General features: G+C 32.6%; 1 long non-coding RNA gene across 1 annotated transcript in view; it reads right to left on the bottom strand.

The window, feature by feature from the left end:
• Positions 1-13,091, bottom strand: part of LOC134693995 (uncharacterized) — a 146,048-nt gene extending 132,957 nt beyond the window's left edge. Inside the window, exons 1-2 of the long non-coding RNA XR_010102539.1 lie at positions 12,989-13,091; positions 11,740-11,963 (exon numbers count right to left, since the gene is read on the bottom strand). This is a non-coding gene — a long non-coding RNA (uncharacterized LOC134693995). The remainder of the gene's footprint in view (positions 1-11,739; positions 11,964-12,988) is intronic.
• Between the last annotated feature and the right edge of the window lie 213 nt (positions 13,092-13,304).

Below are 13,304 nucleotides of genomic sequence, written 5' to 3'. Positions count from 1 at the left end.
AGATTTAAGATAAACATATAAAACAATATTTTTACCAGTATTGAATGACGCTTCTTAGATAAGATTGATCGATGTGTCCAAGAGGGGTATGTTCGCGGAGTTTATTAGACTTTGTTTGACTGTAGCAACAATATGTAAGATCATGAAGATAGTGACGACAAGAAGAATGAAAATGACTTTCGGAAAAAATTGTTGAACTGTTTAAAGTGAAGAACTGTCATAGTATGATGCTTTAGGATTAGTGCCGTCATTCAGTATACTGTAGGCTGTTTATTTATATAAAATAAAAACAGAAAAATAGTTACCTACTGTTTACACATGCATCTTGATTTTAGAAACACATTTGACATATTTTTTATAACCACAGTCACACTTTAGGGTATCAATTGTATTATTGATATTAAGTAATGATATATTCTCCTTATGATTGATAATTTTTATTTTTTATCTAGTTATGTGAGACCATGAAAAGTGTTGATTTTAACAGTTTTCTGAAAAATAATCTTATCCCTGTTTAGATTTTTTTTTTTTTTTTTTTGCATTTTTTGTAAATATGTTCAGTGATACAAAATATCACACCATCAAGCTTAAATAATACAAGAAAAACTCTTAAATCAGTACTCCGGACATTTGTTAATTTTGCGCATTATGTCTATGCATCTGTTCATTCGTCCGTCCGTTCGTCCGTCTGACCCGCTTCAGCTTAAAATTTTGGGTCTTTGTAGTTTTTGATAAAGTTGAAATCAAAACAACTTGAAACTTGTTACGTATGGTTCCTATGATATTCAAATGCCAAATTAGAGTTTTGATCTTAATTTCACACATACCCAACTATATCAGTCCTATTCAGGACCGATAACTCTGTCGAGAGATATTATCGGGTATACAATATTGTTAATCGTATTATACGTCTCTGTTGATCTCTGTTGGAATGTATATAATAAATCTTTTGTTTTACACAATTTAAACTTTAAATCGATTCATTGCCTGGATTTAGCTTTAAATATTGAATTAAAAGATAAATAACAATAAAAACATATTCAATGATAGAAATTCATTTAAATTAAAATTTGATTCAGAATATTTCTTTGAAATAATTATAGAAACATATAAATATTTGAATGCCTTTTAAGCAAAAAATATTTTTTTAAAGAAATTTTCATAATATTCATATTTTCCTAAAGTTTATAATGAAACATACTTCTTCTAATTTGACACGGGAAGGAGAAGATATTTATTTGTACATTTATGAAAACTTTTGTATATCACAAAATTTAAACTCTGGTAATACATGTATACACACTGACAGGATGTTTAATGTCAGCTGGTTGCTTTTGGTTTTCACGTCTACCTGACAATATATTATGATGTAACATTATAACCCAAGTTAGATTTCACCTGTTTGGTCAAGGAATGAAATTTTAAAGGTATAGAATATTTATCTATTATAATTGGACATTGTTTTTTTTTTCTTAGGATGAAAACGTTTTTGTTTTTGTTTTAAAAGAAATGAATAAATATATTTCTAAAGAAAGATAAAATTAACAGAAAACTTAAAAAACACCTTTAAAAAAGAAGAGATTTTTTTTTATAGATATTGTAAAGTAATTTCTGGTAACAGTATCTCCTGGATGAATATCTGTCAAAATAAATGTTCCCGTGTCACACTTAAAATATTTTTTTTTATTAAGAAATTTTGAAATCAATGATATCGAAATATCACTAAAGGAAAATAACAGAAACATCAGAGATTCTTTATGAAAAATTAAATATAATCTAGGAAAGTCTACTATAGAAATCATTGATTTGATGCAACATTTTCATATGATACATCAGCCGCCATTTTGAAAAATCTCGGAAAATTCCCGTTTTTAAATCGATGTTTGACCGAAATTGCCCTGAAATTAAACTGTTTTAAGTAGTATTTTTCCCCAGCTATATGTTTGAATATACTTAATCGATTTGCAAAGTTTGTTTTTTATTTACAGAATTTCTTTATTTGTTGTACAAGTAGACATGGGTATCGGTAATTTAGCATTGAGTCAACGGAGAAATGATGAGAAAAAGTGCATGTTTTACGATTCCGATTTGACCGAATTTAATCAAAAATTAAACTGTTAGGACCAACATTGTTTGATAGAAATATGTTTGAATATCAAGGATTGATTTGCAAAAGTAAGAAAACGGATTAGGTTTAAGAGAAAATTAAACTTTATTGAAGCATATATGCATTTTATATGGGGAAATATAAAACAAAATGGCGGCTAATATACGTCACAAAAGTCACGTGATGTCCAACTTAGTTGGATATGGTCCATTGAACATAGGAAATGATGGCACGAGTTGGGCATCCGTGTGGACACATTCTAGTTTTTCTACTTATTTGTTATAGACAATCGGAAGGACATAATAACCAGTTTAATGGAAAAGACAACTGTTGTTTTTACCAGAATAATAATTGTCTCAATATATGTTAAGCAACCAGATTTTTTAAAAAATGGTGTTGATGTTCTAGCATAAAATCCTGTTAATAACTTTGTTTTATTTTACATGGTCGATTAGTGAGCCGCAATACAAGACTTCATGAGTTGGTTCAGTTATCTTCCTTTAAAATGAATGACGGCCCCGACAAAAGACACATATTATTCAAAAGTTGTCATACTCGATTTGTTTTTCTTGTTAGATTCTTGTAAGAACTCACTATGAGATGAAATTTGTTAACATGCCTTAAATGGATTATAAGATTGTTTTGACATTGTATTATGTTTTTTTTTCTAGATGATCCAAAATTGATCACAAGATCAATAGCTGTACATTTTTAAAACAATTGTTGAATATAATCAGATAACCTCAATTTGTTATTTTGATTTTAAATATGTTGAATATAGTAGCATTGTATTCATACTAAAACTATGATAGATGGTGAAGGGAATTATTTAATAAATAAATACTATAATTATATAACTTGATTTTATAGTGGTTATATTCAAACATGTCAGTAACTTATTGAACGATGTAGATATGAAAAACATATGAGACGGCAACAAAAAAACAATCCCCGTGCTCTTTGTTCAGTGTTTGACATTCAGATGCCAATTACCAAGGACTGTCAAATCACTCGTCTTGTGCAAAATACCCTAATCTAGAAATTATATGAATACGAATATGGTGAATAAAACTGAAGGCTGAAGATACAAAGAGGATGAACAATAATCAGCAATCAAAGTAAACCTACCAAAGCCTAGGCAAAAACAAAAGAAAAGGAAAATCTACCTCCCCATAAACAGTGAGCTACGGAAGTACAATGATTTTATGTTCATAACGTGTATGATATGTTATTCATCAATATTTTTTATTAAAAAAAAACGAAAACAAACATTAGGAAGCCTGAAATAATCTTTTGTACAAGAGATCTGACATCGAAAATATATTTCCATTGCAAAACAATAACAAACAACACTTGTTTACTTGATATAAAAAAAAATCAAAATATTTTAACCAACCACTTTATGCAAAGCTCTGATTCCTTTCACGAATTTGGCTATACTTTTTGGAACTTTTGGATTATAGCTCTTCATCTTTTATATAAGCTTTGGATTTCAAATATTTTGGCCACGAGCATCACTGAAGAGACATGTATTGTCGAAATGCGCATCTGGTGCAACAAAATTGGTACCGTTGATTTTATTACTACCACTGGGTTGATGCCTCTGATGGTGGACTATTAGTTCCCGAGGGTATCACCAGCCTAGTAGCCAGTACTTCGGTACTGGCATGAAAATACGGATTTTTTGTGTTATTAAAATTTGCTGTTACAAAATATTAAAAATTATTAAAAATTATGGAATGTGTCTCCCTCATGCAAAGCTCTGATTCCTTTCACGAATTTGGCTATACTTTTTGGACCTTTTGGATTATAGCTCTTCATCTTTTATATAAGCTTTGGATTTCAAATATTTTGGCCACGAGCATCACTGAAGAGACATGTTTTGTCGAAATGTGCATCTGGTGCAAAAAAATTGGTACCGTTGATTTTATTATCAGAAAAAATACACTGGTTATTTAACAGATTGACAAACACTACTTTTGATCATTGCGAAGCTTAATATTCTCTTAACAACACAACATAATTAAAACGTTCAGCTGTTTTTACACAGAGTTATCTCCCTGTAGTGTTAGGTACCACCTTGAACAGCTGAAACAAAGTTCCTGTATTGGCATAGTCAATTTAGAATAAAGATGCGCAATACTTTTTAAAAGTTTATATGTTGATAATTTATAACAACCACTGGAAATACACTGGTGGAATACAACTAAGGAGAAGTAAGATTTTCCAATCTATTCCGCATACTATTCGTATCTTGCCAAAAAGGCTATATGGATCATTGTCGCATCTTAGCGTCTTCTTGAATTTTAAAAAGCAATTTATATGAAACTAACAGGTCAAATATGATCATTGCCGTTTTTGCATTATATTGAACAATTTGGTAAGGTGCAGAGCATAACTGACAAACGGCATATATGATGCACAGGCCAAGTTCTATCTATTATGGCATTTCGGGTTTGAATTCAATTGGATGTTATTGCTTATGCGATATCTGATTTAGCAAATATACGGTTTTTATTTATCATACAGGTATTTAAATAGATATAAGAAGACGTGTTACGAATGCCAATGAGACAACTCTTCATCAAAATCACATTTCTAAGTAAACCATTATAGGTCAAAGTACGGCCTTCAACACGGAGCATTGGCTCACAGCAAACAGCAACTATAAAGGGTCCCAAAATTACTAGTCTAACTGTTAAACCATTCAAACTGGAAAACCAACGGTATAATCAATATGAAAACGAGAAAAGAGAAAATACTTTTGAACCACATCAACAAAAGACAACCACAGAACATCAGGTTCCTGACTTAGAACAGGTGCAAACAAATGTAGCGGGTTTAAACGGTTTTTTATATAGATAAATAAAATCTTTAACAAAACAAGTGACCTTAACAAAATTTCTACAATGATTCAACATGTCCGAAGTCAATCGAGCAACCAACACAAGAGCTGCCACGTGTGTCACGGGAATTGTTTACCAATTTAGACCACTATAAGCCATACACTGTTTGGTTGGTTCGTGTTGTTCAATTTCGTGTTTTCGTTGTAGTGATTGTTATCTATTGTCCTTTTATCGTTTTATTTACTTGTCACGGTCTTTTCTGTCAATTAAGAACTAGGCTAATTATTACCGAATTCAGAATATACAAAAAGTTTATACTATGTTATATAAAGGAAACAGTAGTTTACCCCTGTTCGAAATTCATAAATCGATTGAGAGAAAACTAATCCGTGTTACAAACTAAAACTAAGTGAAACACATCAAATATAAGAGGAGAACTGCGACATAACAGAAACACAACATTAAAATGTAACACACACAGAAACGAACTATAATATAACAATGGCCATTTTCCTGACTTGGTACAATACATTCTAAGAAAAAAATGGTGGGTTGAACCTGGTTTTGTGGCGTGCCAAACCTCCCGCTTTTATGGCAATATTCAATATAACATTAACATGATATGATTATATGAAAGGACTACACAACAAATAAATGGGAGAAAATATAGGATAGGATACACACGAATAATAGCTAACAAAAGATACCAGGTTTAAAATACGCCACACGCGCGTTTCGTCCACACAAGACTAACCAGAGTCGCTCAGATGAGAAAAGTTCGAAGCCAAATCAAGTACAAAATTGAAGAGCAGTGAGGACTAAAAGTTCCAAAAAGTTGTGCCTAATACGGCTAGGAATTTCTGTCTAGGATTAAGAATACTATATTATAGATATACATGATAAAACCGAAGTGGTGACTATCTGCAGAAAAATCCCCGGATAAATTACATAAAACAACCTAAACCAGCACATAAAAATTCAAAGCCAAGTAAGCCAAAGCCATTTACGCATAAAGTGACGCCACATTTGAATTTCGAAAAATAAGATAGAATAAGGATGAAACTCAAGTCTAAATTTGTAATACTTCTATAATTTTATTAGTAACAATGAAAAGTATAATGCTAATTAATATCAAATTGTGGTAGTAATTAGATAATCAATTGTATTACCTAGCTATGTCGGTGTTTATTATGACCAACTTAATCTTATAAATTTCGTTGACACAAAATAAAATCTAGTAAATTAACTGGGTGATTAGTTATCTGTACCAGAACACACGAATACAACAGAAAAACTAGAGGCTCTAAAGAGCCTGTGTCGCTCACCTTGGTCTATGTGCATATTAAACAAAGGACACAAATGGATTCATGACAAAATTGTATTTTGGTGATGGTGATGTGTTTGAAGTTCTTACTTTACTGAACAATTTTGCTTCTTACAATTATATCTATCATGAACTTTGCCCATTAGTAACAGAGAACTATATTTGGTAAAAATTTACATAAATTTACCAAATTAATGAAAATTGTTAAAAATTGACTATACAGGGCAATAACTCCTTAAGGGGTCAATTGACCATTTAGGTCATGTTGACTTATTTGTAGATCTTACTTTGCTGAACATTATTGTTGTTTACAGTTTATCGCTATCTATAATAGTATTCAAGATAACCAAAAACGGCAAAATTTCTTTAAAAATTACCAATTGGAGGGCAGCAACCCAACAACCAGTTGTCCAATTCATCTGAAAAATTCAGGGCAGATAGATTTTGACTTGATTAACAATTTAACTTCTTGTCAGATTTGCTCTAGATGCTTCAGTGGAGATTTTGTAAAAGATTACTTAGATTTATGAAAATGGTTAAAGATTGACTATAAAGGGCAATAACTCCTAAAGGGGTCAACTGACCATTTTGGTCATTTAGACTTATTTGTAGATCTTACTTTGCTGAACATTATTGCTGTTTACAATTTATCTCTATCTATAATAATATTCAAGATAATAACCAAAAACAGCAAAATTTCCTCAAAATTACCAATTCAGGGGCAGCAACCCAACAACCGATTGACCGATTCATCTGAAAATTTCAGGGCAGATAGATCTTGACCTGATAAACATTTTTATTCCATGTCAGATTCCTCAAAATGCTTTGGTTTTTGAGTCATAAGCCAAAAACTGCATTTTACCCCTATGTTCTATTTTTAGCGTTGGCGGCCATCTTGGTTGGTTGACCAGGTCACGCCACACATTTTTTAAACTACATACCCCAAAGATGATTGTGGCTAAGTTTGGATTAATTTGGCCCAATAGTTTCAGAGGAGAAGATTTTTGTAAAAGATTACTTTAAATTACGAAAAATGGTTAAAAATTGACTATAAAGGGCAATAACTCCTAAACAGGTCATCTGACCATTTTGGTCATGTTGACTTATTTGTAGATCTTACTTTGCTAAACATTATTGCTGTTTACAGTTTATCTCTAACTATAAAAATATTCAAGATAATAACCAAAAACAGCAAAATTTCCTCAAAATTACCAATTCAGGGGCAGCAACCCAACAACCGATTGACCGATTCATCTGAAAATTTCAGGGCAGATAGATCTTGACCTGATAAACATTTTATCCCTGTCAGATTTCCTCAAAATGCTTTGGTTTTTGAGTTATAAGCCAAAAACTGCATTTTACCTCTTTGTTCTATGTTTAGCCGTGGCGGCCATCTTGGTTGGTTGACCAGGTCACGCCACACATTTTTTAAACTAGATACCCCAAAGATGATTGTGGCCAAGTTTGGATTAATTTGGCCAAGTAGTTTCAGAGGAGAAGATTTTTGTAAAAGATTACTTTAATTAACGAAAAATGGTTAAAAATTGACTATAAAGGGCAATAACTCCTAAACGGGTCAACTGACTATTTTGATCATGTTGACTTATTTGTAGATCTTACTTTGCTGAACATTATTGCTATTTACAGTTTATCTCTAACTATAAAAATATTCAAGATAATAACCAAAAACAGCAAAATTTCTTAAAAATTACCAATTCAGGGGCAGCAACCCAACAACCAATTGACGGATTCATCTGAAAACTTTCGGGCAGATAGATCTTAACCTGATTAACATTTTTACCCCATGTCAGATTTGCTCTAAATGCTTTGGTTTTTGAGTTATAAGCCAAAAACTGCATTTTACCCCTATGTTCTATTCTTAGCCGTGGCGGCCATCTTGGTTGGTTGACCGGGTCACGCCACACATTTTTTAAACTAGATACCCCAATGATGATTGTGGCCAAGTTTTGTTTGATTTGGCCCAGTAGTTTCAGAGGAGAAGATTTTTGTAAAAGTTAACGACGACGGACGACGACGACGACGGACGACGACGGACGACGCCGGACGACGGACGCCAAGTGATGAGAAAAACAGGTGAGCTAAAAATAAGATTTACAACTACAAACGTTGAGACATTTGGCAAAATCCGTTGAGAATAATGAATACAACATCAAAACTAAATACATGAATTTGGGATAGAAAAGTACCGTGACACGGTTTATACCAATGTGGATTCACACTCAGCAAAACAGTCACATTCCAGAATAAGTCAAGTTCTGTAATAAAAAGATCAGACGACGTAATGGCAAATCACAATCTAATACGTGGTATAATGTCCCTAGTAAGTTTGGACAAAGACACTTCGTATGGATCAACCAATTCGTGATGGTGTCCGTAAAATGTATGGAGTGTCATTTTTAATTTGTCCTCCCTATAACTTTGTTTGGGCAGTTTCTGTGTTAGAAGCACACTTCTGTTTATGAAGTCCGTAAAGTGTGAACATGCACGCGAATAACGTATCAATAGAGATATAAAAACCATACGAAGGCGCAGAGGGTATGTTACTGCTGAGAGCTGGGAAGTTGATAATTGTGGAGTTGAAATCGTCCCGTTTATCATAGATGTTCGTGTGAAGTCGTCCATCTGTGTCAATGTTGAGGAAAAGATCAAGGTATGACGCAGTCCTTCTAGTTTCAGTAGTATCCTTAATTTTAAGTTCACTAGGATATATAAGGTATTGGGTGAAATATGGATTATTCAATGATAGGACTTCACCATTATATGGAAAGTAAAATTAAAGAATTTCGCTATCTACTTTTTCTTTTCTTTTAGAAGGTTTTGAATGAATTCTGCTTCATACGAGTACAAAAACAAATCAGCCAACAGGGGTGCAAAATTAATACCCATTGGAATACCGACTGTCAATTGAAATATAAATCCTCCAAACTCAACAAATATATTGTCGATCAAAAAGTCCAGCATTTTGATAATATCATCTTCAGTATATTTTTTGGAAGATTCAGTGTGATTAAATAAAGATGAACAGTAATTTTGTATTTGCATATATCGCGAGGAACATTTTATAAATAGAGAGGTGAAAAAAGGTGCAAATAAACGTTAGGTTCCAGGGGCCGATCCAGGATTATGGAAAGAGGGCGAAGGTTTTATAGGTTGCCGAGCGGAGCAAAAAGAAAAAAATTGGGGCCCTTTTTTTAGCTTAAAAAACACATAATAAGTGTAATAAGCACTATTTAAACGTTTCCTGGCGTGTGACATGTATATTTTATAGTTGCTGTAAAGTGAAAGGGTTGGACATTTTTTATGCTTCATATTCTCCCTTTTAATGGTCTATCATAAAATAATAGTATGGACCCAAAGCTATATATACTGATTTATTTGATGTGGGACTTGTCAGTAAAAAATAGACCTTGAAAATTCTCGCCGGTTTGTTGAAAACCTCACAGTCCGCCACTGGGTTTGTAGAAAAAAGGTCTAAAAATCATCTGTCATCACAACGCGCAATGTCAGGCTTTTCTACCTCAGGCATTGATTGCTTTATTAATAGCAATAAGGTGTATTTATCAATTAAAACATCAGAAATCACATTCTAGATTTTATGGTACCAGGTCCTTTCATGTCCAGTACACTTTCGCACCCTTCACTTAGCTGTATTTGGCAAAACTTTTAGGAATTTTTGTTCTTAATGCTCTTCAACTTCGTACTTTATTTGGCATTTTAAACTGTTTTGGATTCGAGCGTCACTGATGGGTCTTTAGTATACGAAACGCACGTCTGGTGTATATACTAAATTTAGTCCTGGTATCTATGATGAGTTTATATACACCGATTGTTTTATTGTTATGAATCCTATTTGTATACAATCCACTTTTCGATTATTCCTTTATTTTGTCCCCAACAAATACTACAAAACTACCTCAAAATAGAACATTTTATTATTTTCTAATACTTAATACTACATAATGTCCACTGTATAACAATTCTTCTAGTTAAAAACAAATGAGAAAACGTAATACTAATTTTCCTCTTTAATGCTAGTGAGTTCTATCTCTGTGTACACTTGCTGTAAACTGTACATCTAATATCGTTTTGGTGGAAGAGGAAGTGGTTGAGGTGGAGACGGTATTTTCTTTAAATACGACCTTTTCCCGCCTTTTTCATCACTTCCGGAACTGCTGCTACTTGATTTTTTGTTGTATCTTCTTTTACTTTTTCCTCCACTGGATTTTTCGTTGCTGTTAGAACCGTTGGACTTTGACTTTATGTTGTACCTTGTTATGGTTTTTCCATCATTATTGTTTCCACCGCTGCCAGATTTTTTTCTATATGTTTTTAATTTCTTCTTTTCTTCACTTGAGCTACTACTGCTTGATTTTTTGTTGTATCTTCTTTTACTTTTTCCACCGCCGGATTTTTCGCTGCTGTTAGAACCGCCAGACTTTTTGTTGTACCTTTTTATGGTTTTTCCGTCGTTGTAGTTTCCAGCGCTACCAGATTTTTTTCTGTATGTATTCAATTTCTTCTTTTCATCACTTGAGCTGCTGCTACTTTTTTTGCCATACTTTTTGTTCTTCTTTGATCTTTTCTTTTCAGAGGAATCTGACGAATCAGAGTCAGGTGAACTCTTTGGTCTGAGTTTAAGAACTGGCTTTTGATAAGGTCTTGGAAGAGGTCGAGGAATCGGCAGTGGAACTACCAGGGACGGTACTTTTTTCTATTAAAATTAAAAGAAAGATATATTTGCTCAATTTCAACATTAAATTTACATATAACATGTGTATTTCTATTAGAAAAAAGACAAATGTAACAAAGAACCAATAATTAATTAATAGCATCAAACACTTAAAGTTATTCAACTAAGAAAAACTGGACTATACCAAACAACACGGTTTCCTATGATTGCTAACATCCACTTAAACTGGAATCCGCTTGTATTGCGCAACACTCAAAGTCTATAAACGAAGTGTAGTATAGTAAGCCGCGAACCAGCTTAACATCCACTTAATTTGAATTTTGATGGATAGTTGTCTCCTTGGCAATCATACCGAATCTTCTTACTTTTAAAGCATTTGATTAAAATCATTGATTTATTATGGAAAATATTGGTAGTTTCAATTTTTTCAGACGGAATTGTACAAGCAACGAAGTTGACTTCATAACAACTAACAGAAATTCAATACAGCTGTAATTGTGTGCACCTGTCTTAAGTCAGGAACCTGTTGTTCAGTTGTTGTCTTTTGTTGGTTCATATATATGTTTTTCGTTGTTTTTTTTTGTATAGATTATATCGTTGATTTTCCTTTTTGCATGATTTATCTCTAGTCATTGTTGTGGCCATTTATTGCTTGTTGTTCGGTTTGAGACAAGGCTCCGTGCTGATATATTTAATATTTGTGATTATGTGATTACTTGGACAACACTCAATAGTTACTTAAAGTACTCACTTCACAGATGTAGTATGCTTTATCGTCACAGTTGAAATCATTCCATGAGTAACTGTACCCACAATATAGTACTGCGCATTGCTGGTTGCTGTTTGGTTCAAAGCTGTTCCATCCTTCATAGATTACGGCCTTATTATTAGATTCGTGTTTCCAAGAGCATTTGTATTGATATACTCGTTTCTTACATACTGGTGAAATCCAATAGCTTCCTTTCCCAGCAATACCTAAAGATAAGTGGTAGAACAAACGTTATAGATCTTACAAATTCAAATAGTTATAATTTAGATGCATTGAAATGCTATGGAGGAAGGCGTCACGGCAACAAATTAAAATAGTTTTCCAATGCGTCATAATTATTTAAACTTACAGCCAGTAAGCTTAGAGTACAGGAGACATGAATTATCAATGATATGGTTATATTAGTAAATTACCTGTTTATAAAATTTTGAATTTTTGAAATACTAAGGCTTTTCTACCTCAGGCAAAGATTACCTTAGCTGTATTTGGCAAAACGTTTAGGAATTTTGGTCCTCAATGCTCTTCAACTTCGTACTTTATTTGGCCTTTTAACCTTTTTTAGGAATCGAGCGTCACTGATGAGTCTTTGGTAGACGAAACGCGCGTCTGGCATATATACAAAATTTATCTATGATGAGTTTATTTATATAGAAAGACCATTGAACTTAAAGATCTTTTTTTCCCTTATTTGAAAAATATTGTGGTCAGCAAATGACCACCAAAAAATATTCAGATTTCCCCATACCTTAAATGCAGTGTGATAATTTGATTGATATAATCAAAAAACTATAACACAAATACAATATTTTTTGACTCAAGACAGAAAAACCATAACGCAATTGTTTTGTTATAAATTAGTCCGTTAGGTGTATCAATTGTATTGTTGTATATTTTTCATGTCACGGCGGGGCCTTTTATAGCCGACTAACCGATCATACGATATCGTATTTTCTCATTGTTGAAGGCCGTGCGGTTGCATATTATCGTTTACTTCTAATTCATTTTAACTTTGATGGAAATTGGTCTCATTTGCAATTATACCACATCTCCTTATTTTTATATTTCTTAAAGGATATATTTGCGATAGCTCTTATTATGACGAATGGATAAAACATAAAAAGGATAACAGTAAAAAAAAGTCTCCTAAAAAAATGTTTGTTTCTGTGGACATAGAACATCTTTCGTCAATTAAAAAAAAACATACTAGTAGCTATAACTATATTCGACTTACTGAGAGATTTTGCTTGCTGTTTTAGAAAATTGTCTTCTGCAATATTGTCTATTCTTGCCAGGTAGCCTCCCTTTTTCTCGCAAATATCCTGAAATTCAAGACAAATTTTAGATGATACATTTGAATCTGTTTAGGTTATATTACAGAATATTTAGTTTAATCCTGTCGCAGACCAAATTATTAATTTCCGGCTCCTGTCATCCCCTTCATCCAAAAATCAAATGGTTGTCCACTTAGTCGAAGAAAGACCGGCATGCAACGTAATGATATGAAACGGAAACGATGTAGATAATAATTTTTCACTGAACATTACTTA

This window comes from Mytilus trossulus, chromosome 13 (genome assembly GCF_036588685.1).
Source record: "Mytilus trossulus isolate FHL-02 chromosome 13, PNRI_Mtr1.1.1.hap1, whole genome shotgun sequence".
Classification (NCBI taxonomy): domain Eukaryota; kingdom Metazoa; phylum Mollusca; class Bivalvia; order Mytilida; family Mytilidae; genus Mytilus; species Mytilus trossulus.
The sequence above is the reverse complement of the archived record's forward strand: the minus strand, read 5'-3'. Positions and strand labels throughout refer to the sequence as shown.